Genomic DNA, 15,278 nt, shown 5'->3' on the forward strand with positions numbered 1-15,278 from the left:
AATGCTTTAAGAATGAAAGATCCTGAACCAACACTATGCGTTTTGCGTGCTAATCCCAAAATTAGGCTAACAAAGTTTTAGGCATTTAAAGCTAAAGTTAATTATTGTGTCTTTACCGAGTAATGCAGGCTTTCTAAAAGACTAGATTGAGTCATGCTTAATTTAATCTTAGGGGTAGTGTGATTGAATTCCTTCCACGAATGAGTCTTTGACCATCTTAAAAAAGCATATAATGTTATTCCCCTTTAAACCACTCTCGACATCTTGTAAATGCAAAGAAGTTTTTCATATTTTATTTCCTACACAATTAACCTAGAACTAGGCCTAGCAATGCCCATCTGGACCATGTTTATGAACTGTCTTATGAAAAAAGAATTTGACCAACAAACCACTTTTAACATACATGTGTGGTCCACTTGATAATTGGATTGACTTGATTTTGGACCATCGGCTACATGTTGTTAAATGCTTATTAAATGGCCTAATCTTAAACACACATGATTAAATGATTAGGAGTAATATGTTTGGGTGGTCGAGGTCAAAGTGGGATAACCCATTTCCTAAAAGGTCTAAAATATTAGCAAGAGGTCGTTTCATGCATAATAGTAAAAATAAGTAAAACCATAACAAAAAGCTCTTATAATGGTAAAATGAAAGCTGGAAGCAATGTTCATAAGATGAACTATCCCAATCCCAAGAGAGTACATGCCTCGTATGGCTCCACACATTAAGGCTATCCTACATGATCCTCTCAAGCTATCCTTAGAAGATATATACTTTAACGATCAACGTATCTTCCACTCGTAGTAAATTTTGAAATCAAACAAAATGATTTAAAGTTGTGTAAGTCATGAGTATAAAATAGAGCATTAAGAAGCAAATACGTTTAAAATCAAAACATACTACTTTTAATAATTGACAATTTTATTATTTTAAGGTTTTGGATAGTCTTATATAATAACTTAAAATCCTTATTTGAGTCATATGAGAGAATTTGAGTTAGTTTAGATGTCTTCTACCATTTTTGAAAAATTTACTATTTCAATAGAGTTACGAGTCTAAGGTTTTAATAAGTCATACGAAGTGCATTGTACAAAATTCATCTATAATTATTGTTTTCATTATCTTTTTCAAAAGTTTTTTACCTTGTGGATTAAAAGATTATCTTAGAGGAAGAAAATGGTGATATTTTTCTCTCATTTTCACTACACATCTGTTATGTTAATTCACAACAAAGAAGTCTCTTATATATTACTGTTTTAGAGTCAACTCACCAACCATAACATGCCCAACGAAGATGGCTTGAATTGTAAACAATTATCATTTAAAGAAAATAAACACATTTCAAGTATCTAACATTCCAAAGAGTTTAACACACCATATAATATTTCAAAGTGGTTACATATGAAGTAAGTTTATTTTTACCAAAGAGTACACAAATACATTCAATCTTAATCATTAGGGCCATACTTTATAACCTTATTAAACCCAATTTAATTAAAGTGAGATACTCCAAGAGGTTGTAAGTCCATAATTGATTAAATAACAATTATAATTTGAATAAAAGGAATAAAATAGTAAGTACGACGCACCTTAGTTGAGCCCACTGTGAAAATTTCACTGAAATAAATAAGGTCCAGAAGATAAATGATTAATATGTTATGACATAACATCTATTAGGAAGCCACTTTAAGGAACTTATTCAATACCTGCATGCTGCATTATGACATGTATATGCAGAAGGGCCGAAGATATTATAAGGGACCATAAAGAGTTCATTATAGATGAACCATATGAATATTGAGAGCAATGCCATCATTACAATTACATAACGACCATTAAATGTCATCTCGGTGATGTCTCCAACGTATATTCTCGAAGTAAGTAGACTTTTATGAACTCAAAAAGATATTGAAGAGTAATATCCAAGGTGGTAGAAATATAATTCTGGAAACATAATCTGTGTGCAAAATAGCAGTGTCAGATCTCGTTAAAAAATAAATTACATAAAGGATAATCTAAAAATAAATGTAGATTAAAAAACAAGTAAAATAAATTATTATTTTTTTAGAAAATATTATTAGTTAAGAACACCCATCATTGAGGATATAATATTAAAATGCTAATGAATTCTATATTCTATCACATTGCATGGATTTTAAAGTTTTGACATGGAACATAATTAGCGGTGCAGCTTAGTTAAGTTAGGTTGTAAGTGCCATAATTTATAGCCTTTTGTGTTGTCAAATCTGTGAAGAACAATGCTCTACTCAAGATCAACTTAGGTTGACAAGCACTGTTCACAAGTCAAGAATCTCAAAGATGCTTTCAAGTTCTACCTCAAGATCTCAAGAAGCTTTCAAGTTTGAGCTCCATCAAGACTTCAAGCTTCAATACTTTCAAAGGTCACTTGTCTCCTATGTTCAATATTCTTACTTCACTCCTGAGGTATGACTGACGTTAGGTTGACCTTTAGAGTAGGTCATTTTGGATATATAATTCATATGTTTTCTATAAGTGAGTTTGGTCTGTTCTAAGACTAGTCCTGTACTTTGTTCGACTAGTCCTAGCATTGCTTCAACCTGTCTAAGAAATTCATGGATCAGTCGTAAGTTTGTTACAAAAATTAAAAATTTTTTGTTAGGCTTCGACTGGTCCTGGGGACTGTTCGACCAGTCGTAGAGCTACGACTTAATGTATAGCACTGTTTGACTTGCTTCGACTAGTCGTGTGAGACCCACGACCAGTTGTAGGAGACCTACGACTAGTCGTAAAACTGTCAAATCTTATCGCGCCCGAATTTTTCAAATATTTGTTGGTTCTACGACCAGTCGTAGAGGTCCTTAGACCAGTCGAATGTGTGATTTTCTCACTTATAAATAGAGCACGAATCTCAGAATAAAATAAGAACTTCAAGCTAAATTAATTCGGTCTTCTGAGAGATAAGTCGGTGCTCCATTTAAGCTAAGTGTACATATTTAATATTCTCTTTCTTTAGCTTTATTAATTGATTTTGTTTCTTGCATTCCAATCTAATCTGAAAAGAGGAATTGTTGTTTTCCTTTTTCTGAAATCAAAATCAATTAGAGCTAGCCCTTTTGTTTTAATTTAAAATCTATTGGAACCTAGAACCATTATAAAGTGAGTATTGGACATTGAACTTTGACATTCAAATCTCTACTCCGACTTGGTTCTTCTGGGCTGCTACAACGAAGGAGAAAATCAGGTATTTTACAATTTGTGTAATTTACTTTGTTTGGTTTTATTTGAGGTTAAGCCAGAAAAATCTCAAAGTTGTTGGTTATCTGAGGAGAGCCAGAAAACTTAGAAGTGAGGTTTTTTGAATTGTGAAAACCCTTTGAAAAAGACACAATTGTGAAGGTTTTGGGTGAACCTGTGAAAACCTATTTGATAGTGAACGCTAATATCCCCTGTGTGAGGATATTAGGAGTGGAGTAGCATTCTGTGTGGCTGTTGTTTAACAGTTGTTGAACACACAGGTGAACCACTATAATTCTTTGTATTGTAGATGTGTGATTTATATTTCCTATCTTTTATCATTCAGAATTGTGGAATGTATGTGTGGATGTGAATATTGTAAATTTTACATTTCAAGCACAGTGGGGAATGTTGTAATAATTTAGATTTACATTTCAGCATTATATTTTTGCTATCTCTTTATTACGTTGTGCTTCTGTTTCTTTATTTGTTCTAGAAATAAGATTGTCCTACCATAAACTTTGGTTTTTGGTGTAAGGTTGTCCTTAGAATAATTTGTGTTTCTCTTTCTCTATTTTAGGGTGCTTTCCATTCCTATTCTGTGATTGGTGTATAGTGGTATCTATTCTTTGTTTCATATTCCGCTGTATTTATCTTAAAATTTGGCATAGTCCTATTCACCCCCCCTCTAGGACATATTGCTTGGCCATTTCATAGGTCAAGTGCAACCTTGGACCCAATCTAATTCATTTAATAATCCACTTAGAATTATGGACCTAAACCCGACCTAATAAAAATTGAGTTGGCTTTGAGTTGATTTAAAGTTAAAAATAGTTTAACTGTTAATTTAATGAGTCATGTCTGGATCTACCTAGACCTAAACCTAATGTGTTTATCACATGGGTCAAGTTTGGGTTGGGTATATAAATACAATTGAGTTTTCACACAAATAACATTCCATACCATCCAATTAGTGGAGCTATAAATTTAATGGTAAAGAAACACTAACAATCCAAATTCGGTAAGAAAAATTAATGGTTAGGATAGTCTAATTATTATGATTTTTAGTTTATTCTTCATCTTGAATAGCCCATATTGTCACAATGTAGTGGATGAGTAACCATATTTTAGAAAAAATGTGGAGAAATATTACTATGGTCTAGCTTAAAACAAATAATACACACACACACACACACACACACACACACACACACAACTAATTACTTTTTGGTGGGTTTGGAGCTGAGTCAGGTCTAGATTGGGTCCATTTTAATGACCCAAAGTGGATTCATTTAAAACTATGTCTAGGTCGAGTCGGGTGGATTTTCAAAGGATTTAGACCCAACTATAGAAATTTAGGTAAAAGTTTTGGATATAGATCCACCCAATGGATCTAAAATTTGGATTAAAAAAGTAATAATTTTTTAGTTGATCGAGTCAAACTGTCCATTTGCACTTGACAATGCGTATGGATGAAAAGTCTCCACCATTGGACTCAACAACAAGTTGTTGCCTTGCCTTACCCCACATGGGAGTGTGAGTGTTCATGGTATGAGGTCTTTTATTAGAAATTTTGAATAGTTGAAGTGGTGGATCACTTCAACTCTCTAGATAGAGAGAGCTATCATGTTCACTCCAAAGTGACTTGTGTATACACTAACTTTGACTAATCCCTGAACTTGAGGACAAATGAAAAGTTTAAGTTTGTAGTATAAGTGCTTTTTTCTTCCTCACAAATTCAATGTAGTGGCTCATATGTAGGTGTATGCATTAGGATGCTTGTGAGATTCATGTGATTTAATGAGGGATCCGTTGGTTACCTATAAAGGCTTTTATGGCTTAGATTTTGGAGACCGGACCGGATCATCCATCAAGTTGTTTTTGCTGAATCATCACTCATGGTCGTAAATGTTTTAAATATGTTTTCAACTATTGATATTTTATTTTAACTATTAAAAATGTTTTTATAATAATAATTGATAGTAATCCGATAATTAAGACCTTGTGGTTCACCCATTGATTTATATCGGTATTGGATTAATGGAAAATGGTCATAGATAGTGAAGGAATTTGTTTAATTTAGATATATGGATATGTTAGACTTTTATATAATATAGCTTATAATAGTCAGTAGGGATGAGATGCATATGTAACCCTAACTCATTTATAAATTCCATCCTTGAGAGAGAGAGAGAGAGAGCCTAGTAAGCCCCATTCCCTTAGGTGTCATCATTTAGAGAGAAAGCAAGAGACATGAAAGAAGGAGAGAGAAAAGAGGGAGATATATTCATCTCTCTTCTCCATCCACACACCCACACATGTGTGGTCTACCTAATGGACAAATCTTCTTATGTATGCCTTTACTTTGTTTAAGAGTGTAAGTGGATCCCCTTTATTTTCTTATTAATTAAGAATAGATTAGGGAAAGATTTCCTATGTGGAAGAATGAAATCTGTATCTTCTTTATGATTAATGGAACAAAATCAAATGTATGTTTGATTTAATTTTATTGAATTTTGATTATATTTTACCTATAAATTTTAGATTAATTAAATTTAATATTTTTTAAAAGTTGCAACTCCATTGTATTTTAAAACTCTGACAAGTGGTTGGTGTGGTCTCATTATAATATAATTTGAGATATGATTAATTGGAGGAGTTTATTATTGTATATGGAATTTCTATCCCTCACTGTCCATTAGAGATAATAGTGGAAGATTATTTCATTTAGATTTTTACAATGTTCTTGATGAAGAGAGATGTCTTATTTCTTGTAGATATTGATGGGGATTTTCTCCTCGTCACTCGACCGGTCGAGGGTAGTGCTCGACCAGTCGAGTGGTGCTCGACTCAAAGTCGAGAGACCAATTAAGTATATTCTTCCACGTTGCTTGACCAGTTGAGGAGTTAGCTCGATTGGTCGAGGCTCTGATCGACCAGTCAAGGACTCTGCTCGACCAGTCGAGGTTATGCAGATTCATGTCTGGATTTTGTGCGAATTACGTAAATTTGAGGCGGTTTTTACCGTAGTGCGAAAGAGAGTTGCCTAAACTATAAATAAGGGTTCCTAGGGCTTTTTTAAGGAATGCAAAAGAGTTTCCTAAAGCTTTACAAGGATTTGCTAAAGGGTTTAGGGCTATCAAAGGTGAGAGAGAGAGAGAGAAAGAGAGAGATGAAGCTTGTGAAAGGGAGGTTCTGTGCTCAGTAAGTCTACATATTAGTATCGTATATCTCTGGGATCATCATCGGGGTTTAGTACAATGTTGTCAGCTATACTAAGGCTATGCGATGCAAGGCTTACGTGGCCAATGTCATATGCAAGGTGCAATCACAAGTCATGCCAGTTCCCATATGAATCCACATATCAGTACAGTTCCTCTCTAAACGATCACTGGGGTCTAGTACGCTCCAAATGGCACTACCCCTCCCCCATGTGCGCAGTCCAAGTGAGCGTAAGAGACCTCACTATCCTCCTGGCCAATAGTCTGCCAATAGTTATCTGGCACGTCGATAGCGGACCATTTACGAGCTGGTCAGACTCAGCCTAGCATTACTCTCTGCCCTCGGCCGAGTAAGGCTACACCCCCTTCCAACCGACCACGACACAACAGGAGACATGGCCTAATGGTATTCGGCACTCGTGCGCTTTTACATCCACTCAGTCTCGTCGTTGGAGCATCCTCTTAGTACCATAAAGGTTTAGAGACTTTCACCCATGGACATCTATGGCCCCCCATGTAAAATCAAAACATTTTTAGTGTCCAATCCTGCCATCCACGATATGCCTGTGGAGGCCTTAGCCTAGATGTCGCTAGGGTGAACAGAAATCATATCACATAAATGCAAGATGCATGAGTCATACAATCCAGTCATGCATCAATCCTGCGTGTACCGCACGCTTATGTGGGGCAACTCCATCTATCAGGGAGTCCCAAAAACAACCAGCCTATTGACATATGTTATGGTTAATCACTCCTCATAATAAGTATGTAAATGATGCATATGGCCATGAATCATGGTGTATGTCATGCATGATTATCAATTGTAACAATGATCAGCCTCACACAATCACAATGGGCCTCACAAATCGCAATGGGCCTCATACAATCATAATGGGCCTCATACAGTCACAAAAGGCCTCGTACAATGGGCCTCAAACAATCACAAAGGGCTTCGTACAATGGGCCTCATACAATCACAATGGGCCTCATACCATCACAATGGGCCTCCTACAATCACAATGGGCCTCATACAATCACAACGGGCCTCATACCATTACAATGGGCTGCCTACAATCATAATAGGCCTCATATAATCACAATTGCCCTCATACAATCATAATGGGCCTCATATAATCACAATGGGCCTACATGTCACAACGGTCCTACATATCACAATGGGCCTACATATCACAACGAGCCTACATATCATAGCCACAAGATAGGTTCCAAGGTTTGAGTAGTACTACAGGGTATGGTGGAAAGCATTATTCTCAATGACGGCCCTAATAAGGGGAAAATAGAAATGGGCTTAACAGTGGGCTCTAGAGAGTTTGTAACGTGGATATTTAACCATCATTGCTCCTAAAGTGCGGCTCGGCTTAGATTCTAACTTACAATGGGGAATGGGCTTAGTAATGGGCCCTAGGGAGTTTACAATGTGGACATTTAACCACCATTGTCTCCTAGAATGCGGCCCACTATAGAGACTATCTCACAATGGTGCCCATGACCCTTAAACTAGCTAGAGAAATGGATGGGCATCATTAACATTATCATATACATCATGGTGGGATCAACGTCATAATTGGGCCTTGCACAAGAGTCTCATATATCACAATGCACCTCATCACATGGGCCTCACATACATCACAATGGGTCTCACCACATGGGCCTCATCACATCACAATGAGTCTCATCCTATAGGCCTCATATACATCACAATGGGCCTCATCACATAGGCCTTATATACATCACAATGGGCCTCATCCCATAGGCCTCATATACATTACAATGAGTCTCATCATAGGGGACTTATATACATCGTAATGGGCCTCACCACATAGGCCTTATACACATCACAATGGGCCTCATACAAGGGCCTCACATACATCACATTGGGCCTCATCACACGGGCCTCATATACATCACAGTGGGCCTCATACAAGGGCCTTACATACATCTCATTGGGCCTCATCACATGGAAGGTAAGGCCCATACAAGATAACTCATACTAGATGACCCACTTAAGGTTTTAAGCCCAACAATACCTTAGAGCTATTTTTCAGAGTTTAGATACTGCATTAAATGCTTTGAGAAGGTGGTGGACCCCACTGACGTGGCCCCACATAAATTTTACATCAAACAGTTTTGTGCAATGTTGGTTCTGGGCCATTTTAGAGTCAGATTCATGATCACGTGGGGCCTACATATGGTGAAAGAGAATAACCACCTGGTATCTTTATGTATGGGCTTTACAAATTATAAGGCATGCCTCATTGGTTGGGTGAATACAATTTACAGTGATGTCCCAAAAATGGGTACTTGGAGAAACTGTGTAGGAAATATAGTGCAGAATTAGTTTGGCCCAATCTTGAGTACATCCCATGTTCACAGGAGACTACCTTTCAGTGTCCCATCAGGTGACTTTGGTTGTACTATATATGTACTTCAAAAACTATAAGTTGGGACCAACTGGTTGTGCACACGTAATATTTGGTATAGGGCCAAACATAGGTACTTTGATTTTCTGTATATAATTTTCTACACAACCATGCCTAACCACATTTTGGGATCCACTCCCTGATCATGTGGAGTCTGATTTAGCCCGAGTAAAACATTATTTATCTATTCATTGGTATAGGTTAAAGGTTCCAGTAGTGGTTTACTCATATCTCCAGCGTGTAGTCCACTATAGAGGTCTAAAGTTGGTACAAAACACAAATAATTAGACAGTTTTCAGCAATGGGGTTTGTCACAACTTAGGGCCCAATTTTCAAACACTTAGGGAATCATTTCTGAAAAAAGGGTGGGACATCCCAACTCACTTATATAAGGATTAAACATCCCCCAAAGTGGGACCCTTAATTACAGAGTGTGGGGCCCACTATAAGGTGTCAAAGAGGCCTACATGCAATACAGTTAAGTACTTATAAAATTTTCAGCAAATAGAAAGTGTAAAGGGAATGAAATAGATCCAATGGCAAGTGGGGCCCACATACTAGCAAACCACAGATAAGAGACACACAAAAATATACATGGGTTCTCCGATTGGATGAAATAATAAAATGCATAAATCACAAGTGATCCCATACCCAAGTGGGTTAATGAGAGGATAATTGTTATGTATAACATAGATCCAACATATTCATCAAGTAACACATGAAATATATATTGATGAAATCTCTATGATTGGTTCTCTGTTGGAAGATTTGATCCAATGGATGGTTTGGGAACAAGTGATTCAGGTCATTTATAGGTTTCCAACTATATAGAGCCTTGGATCCATCTGGACCACACATAGAAATTTAAGATTTGTCCTTACAAAAGTATCTATCAGTCCAGAATTTTTTAAATTTTATCATAAAAGAATCTGACCATAAGGACCATACATATGATTATTAACTATCTCAGGTAAGTTAAGAGCGAATATCAAATACATCTGACCGTTGGAATCACGGATATGGCCCAAACAAGAATGATCATAATAAGCTCTCAAATACATCTTTCGTATAAGGCCAAGATCTCAGCCGCCGAGCTCCGATTGAGGCTTATTATATACCGTTGGAAAGCTAACTCTATTTTCTAAGAAATCAAGAGAACATATATTTTTAATAAATTCATTAAAAGAGTTAAAAATGGGTCCATTTAGGAAAATCGGAATCCTGCATGTGTTGGTGAACAGCAGCCAAGTAAACTTGATGTTACGGATGATTGGACCGTTGGATGGCTACGACATTTCGTCCCGAGTTAGCTCATATTGTGATTCACAATATCTTCAAGTTTCAACTCCGATCTTAGCATGATTGATTTTATATGATTTTTAGAACTTACTATCTAGAAATAAAAATAGGATTACAAATGAAGGGTGTAAATATGATGTTTATCATGGTGGACCATGCTGACATGGGCCACTTTCCTTACCACCATAGATATAAATATATGCACACAAGAACTCTACACTAGTGGGGCCCACACATATCAAGAAAATAAAAAGAGGAAGAAAGAGGAGGATGAAGAAGATGGAAGGAGGGGTGTAGGCTCACTTCAATGGATGGATGGTTGGATAATGATGTGTGGTATACTCCCTCTTGATCAATGGTGGGCCACACCTTGGCCCCACTCTCTCTTAAAATCTTAGAAAATTTCTAAGTATAGGAAAAGAATAAGTGCAAGTGAGCTCCTACTTTTATATAGGGAATTGAGGGTTAAGGTGGCAAAATAAAGTGGCAAGTTCATGGGATCTCATTAGTGCTAAAAGTGAGGTGGAATGTGGTGTATCGTATGTGTAGTAGATGGATGAGGTGGATGGTGCTAATCATGCATTGGCTAAAATGGAAGAAATCTAGACATGCATTGGCTAATGGATGGATAAGGGTTATGGGTTGTAGGTGATGCATGGTAGATGATGAAGTGGAGTGTTGTAATTGGTTGTTTGAAATGATGTGGCATAAATTAAGACATGCATTGGATGCATGTATATGATGAGGTGGACATGGGCCATGATTAGTTTCTAAGGCATGGGGAGAGAGAGCTAATGATGAATTTTGGGATAGAATCCAATTTTGTCTTATAGTGCTTGTCTTATATGTGCTAGGTTCTTATTCTATCATGTAGCAATTGTCCTATTTGTTGGTAATATTCATGTTCTAAAAGTGAGATTTAGGCCCATATGGGCTTAAGTCCAATGGGCCTAACATAATAAAGGTTGCTTGTGTTATTGGATACATAATCTGGGCTTTACATTCGATGGGTCATATCTCACTAACGGAGCGTCGAATTGACACACTGTTTTCACCATTGCGGCTACAACAACGACGCGGTCCACATGATAGAGGTCTCAAGGTCATACAGAATAAATCACTTTGGTAAGTTTTCTAGGTGCACTAGGGTGCAGTGTATGGTTTATCAATGATGCGAGTTGGGACACGTGTGCACACGAGCGATGTTGTAAAAGACCGAGATCCCATAGCACACATCTATCGCGCATAAGCTTATAGAAAGCTTAGAGGGTGGTGTAAGTGTGTGCAATGCTTGTACCAAGCATTTAATTATCAGAGTAAGTGAAAATATTGCAAGTCTATAAGTTATTCAATATCAGAGTATGCAATGCAGATCGGCTATGCAATGAGGAGTCATAATAAGCCAAATATCAAATACCGAGGATGCAATATAATATGTAATTCTGACGAGCCACGAATACCATCAGCCTCATCTAGGCCATATAAATATAGAAACATATGAGCCCAAATGCCATATGTCGCTGATGTAATGTAATATGCAGATCCTAGTGAGTCCATAATACCATCAACCTTATTCAGGCTATGTAAAACAGAAACATAGTAAACCAAATGCTATGTGCTGAGAATGAAATGCAATATGTGATGCGAATGAAATGACCAAGTTAGAATGTGGATTTAAGATGATAGTACATAGTATTGCAAGCTATGGGGTCAATCGCATACACACCACCAGTTTGAGTGAATAGTGAATGAATGATTAAAATGCTGAGTATACAACTCCTACTCGATAAGTTCACATATTAGTACCATACATCTCTGGGATCATCACCGGGGTTTAATACACTCTACGCCAACTGCCGCCCCATCAAGCGCACAACTGGGTAAGTGGAAGAGACCTCATTATCCGCTTGCCAATATCAGCCCGACTTTTTAATACCAGACCCATTCCTTGAGCTGGTCAGACTCACCCTAACATTGCCTACTCCCTCAGGTGGGTAAGGCCATACCCCCTCCTAACCGACCACGATACAGTGGGAGATGCAGCCTACCGGTATACGGCTCTCATGCGCTCATATATATCCACTCGGTCTAAACGTTGGAGCATCCCCTGGTCGCGAGGGTTTATGAATTTTTACCCAAGGACATCTATCGCGCCCGTATGCTAGAACCAAACATTTTCGATGTCCCATCTGGCCATCCACGACATGCCTGTGGAGGTCACGGCCCTGATGTCGCTAGGGCGTACAGTGGTCATATCACAAAATGCTAGATGCATGAGTCATACCATCTAGTCATTCATCAAACCTGTGTGTACTGCATGCTCATGTGGGGGAACTCCATCTCTCAAGGAGTCCCAAAAACAATCAGCCTAATGACACATATTATGCTCAATCACTCCTCATAACAAGCATGAGGATGATGCGTATAGGTATGTATCATGAAGTATACTAAGCATGATTATAATCACATACATCATAGTGGGCTGGTATAAGATGGCCCATGGCCCATATAGGTGAATAGGTGGTGTGCAATAATCACCTACACATGGTGAGCCTCACACATACAATGGGCCTCACGCATATAATGGTCCTCACACATATGATGGGCCTCTTACATCACAATGGGCCTCATACAATCACAACGGGCCTTGTACTATCACAATAGATCTCATACAATCATAATGAGTCTCATAAAATCACAATGAGCCTCATATAATCACAATGGGCCTCATAAAATCACACAATGCGCCTCATATAATCACATTGGGTCACATATAATCACAATGGGCCTCATACAATCACAATTAACCTTACAATGACCTTATAAAATCATAATGCTATACTAACACATACTCAATGCATATACTAACATAGTCGTAATCAATAATTGACCTATATATGGCGGGTCCATAGAAGGACAACAGATCTAATCTATAACATGAAGATCGCTCCTCAACAGTGGATATACCAAATCTAATACCACAAATTCTTCTACCTATGGCCAGAGGTGATGATGCATCCTCCTCATAACAATGATGGGTCTAGTTGGCTTACTCATGGGCCTAAGAGTGGGCTTCTAGGTTTGGGTACTTTTACTAGTATCAATGGGGACCCAAAGAATTGGGATAGCCCAATAAGGCGAGATGGATCATACTAATAATAATAGGGGCTCATTAATTTGAGTTAGCCCACTAAGGGGAAATGAGAATGAGCCTAATACAATCACAATGGGCCTCATACCATCTCAATAGCTAGTATCATGATGTTATACTAACACGTACTCATAATCGACATCGATAATCGTCCTATACCTAAGGTGGGGTCTATAGATGGACAACGGATCCATAACATGAGGGTCAATCATCAACTGTGGATATACCAAATATGATAACACGGATCCTTTCGTCTACGGTGATGATGAACTCTCTTAATATCAAGGTTAGGCCTAGGTGGCCTATCTATAATCTTAAGGATCCAGAATGGGCTTCCTTCACCATACTATCATATGGCCCGTTAGATGCCCTAGGGGGCCCAAATAAGTCCTAGATGGAAAAACAACCTTACTAGTAACCAATGGGGCCCAACATTTTGGGTTAGCCCAATAAGAATAGATGGATTATGCAATTATCAATGAGGCTCAATGATTTAGGTTAACCCACTTAGAAAAGGATGAGAATGGGCCTAACAAAGGCCTAAGGGAAGGTCATAATGTGGACATTTAACCATCATTGTCCATTCAATGTGGACATTCAACCAACATTGCTCCCAAGGAATGGCCCTCATAGAGTCAAACATATAGTGGGGTTCATGGCCTCACTCAAGGGCCTAATATACATCATATTGGGCCTCATCATATGGGCCACATATACATCGCATCGGGCTCATCATGTGGATCTGTCGTATATTACATTGGGCCTCTCATACATCATAATGGGCCACATCCCATGGGCCTTAAATACATCACAATGGGCCACATTACATTGGCTGCATACAATCATAATGGGTCTCATCACAGTGGGCCTCATGTACATCACAATGGGCCGCATTGCGTGAGCCGCATATGCATCACAATGGGCCTTATAACATGGGCCTCATATACATCACATTGGGCCTTATGGGGCAGCGTGTATTCCATCAAGGTGGGCTCTACACAAGCAGCAGGTGGGCCACATAGATAGACGGCCTGGATATAACACATATAATACGGTGGATCCCACCGTCCTAGTTGGATGGTGTGGATGCCACACATGCAGCACATGGGGCCCAAATGGACAGCGAGGATTTAACACAAATCACAGTGGTTCCCACCGTCCAGACCGCTGGACGGTGTGAATAAAATACATAAATCATGATGGGGTCTACTGCACGGACGGTGGGGATCAACCCATACATCACGTGTGGGGTTCACACGTGTGAATGAAGTAGACATCTCAGCTGGGTCCACACGTGTAGATGAAATACATAAATCACTGTGGCCTCATGTGGGACCCATGATCCGGACGGAGTGGATACAACACTACATTAAGGTGAGCCCCACCACTACAGAGCAGGTGGTGTAGGTATACAACACATACATCAAAGCTGGCCCCACCGTCCAAGGGTTTGGACGATGTGGGCGCCACACATACATCATGGTAGGCCACATCCTGAGATGGACGGCGTGGCTGAAATATATACATCATTGTGGGGGCAACAGATGAATGGTGTGGATGCACCACAATATCAAGGTGGCCCCACGTGGACGACGTGGATGCAAGGCACATACATAAAAGGTGGGGTCCACGTCCTAGCTGGATGGTGGGGACCCCACATGTGCAGATGGGTCCCATCGTCCAGCAAATGGACGGACCACTGTGATAATACATACATCTGGGTAGGCCCCATGCCCTATGGATGGACGGTAGGATATAATGCATACCTCATGATCCATAGAACTTACAGACGTCAACACAGCAGTTACGAGGCTGCGTGGGACCCACCGTCTGGGGTCTGGACGGTGTGGATCTCATCAGGAGACCACACGTCTAGCCATTGGACCGTGTGAACATTACACACACGTCAAGGTGGGTCCACACGTGTGGTCCACCAGCCTTGAAATA

General features: G+C 38.8%; 1 long non-coding RNA gene across 1 annotated transcript in view; it reads right to left on the reverse strand.

The window, feature by feature from the left end:
* Nucleotides 1-1,384: 1,384 nt before the first annotated feature.
* The window catches only part of LOC131237560 (uncharacterized), a 29,644-nt gene continuing 15,750 nt past the window's right edge, over nt 1,385-15,278 (reverse strand). Inside the window, exons 2-3 of the long non-coding RNA XR_009167320.1 lie at nt 1,710-1,960; nt 1,385-1,620 (exon numbers count right to left, since the gene is read on the reverse strand). This is a non-coding gene — a long non-coding RNA (uncharacterized LOC131237560). The remainder of the gene's footprint in view (nt 1,621-1,709; nt 1,961-15,278) is intronic.

Source organism: Magnolia sinica, chromosome 1 (assembly GCF_029962835.1).
Source record: "Magnolia sinica isolate HGM2019 chromosome 1, MsV1, whole genome shotgun sequence".
Lineage (NCBI taxonomy): Eukaryota > Viridiplantae > Streptophyta > Magnoliopsida > Magnoliales > Magnoliaceae > Magnolia > Magnolia sinica.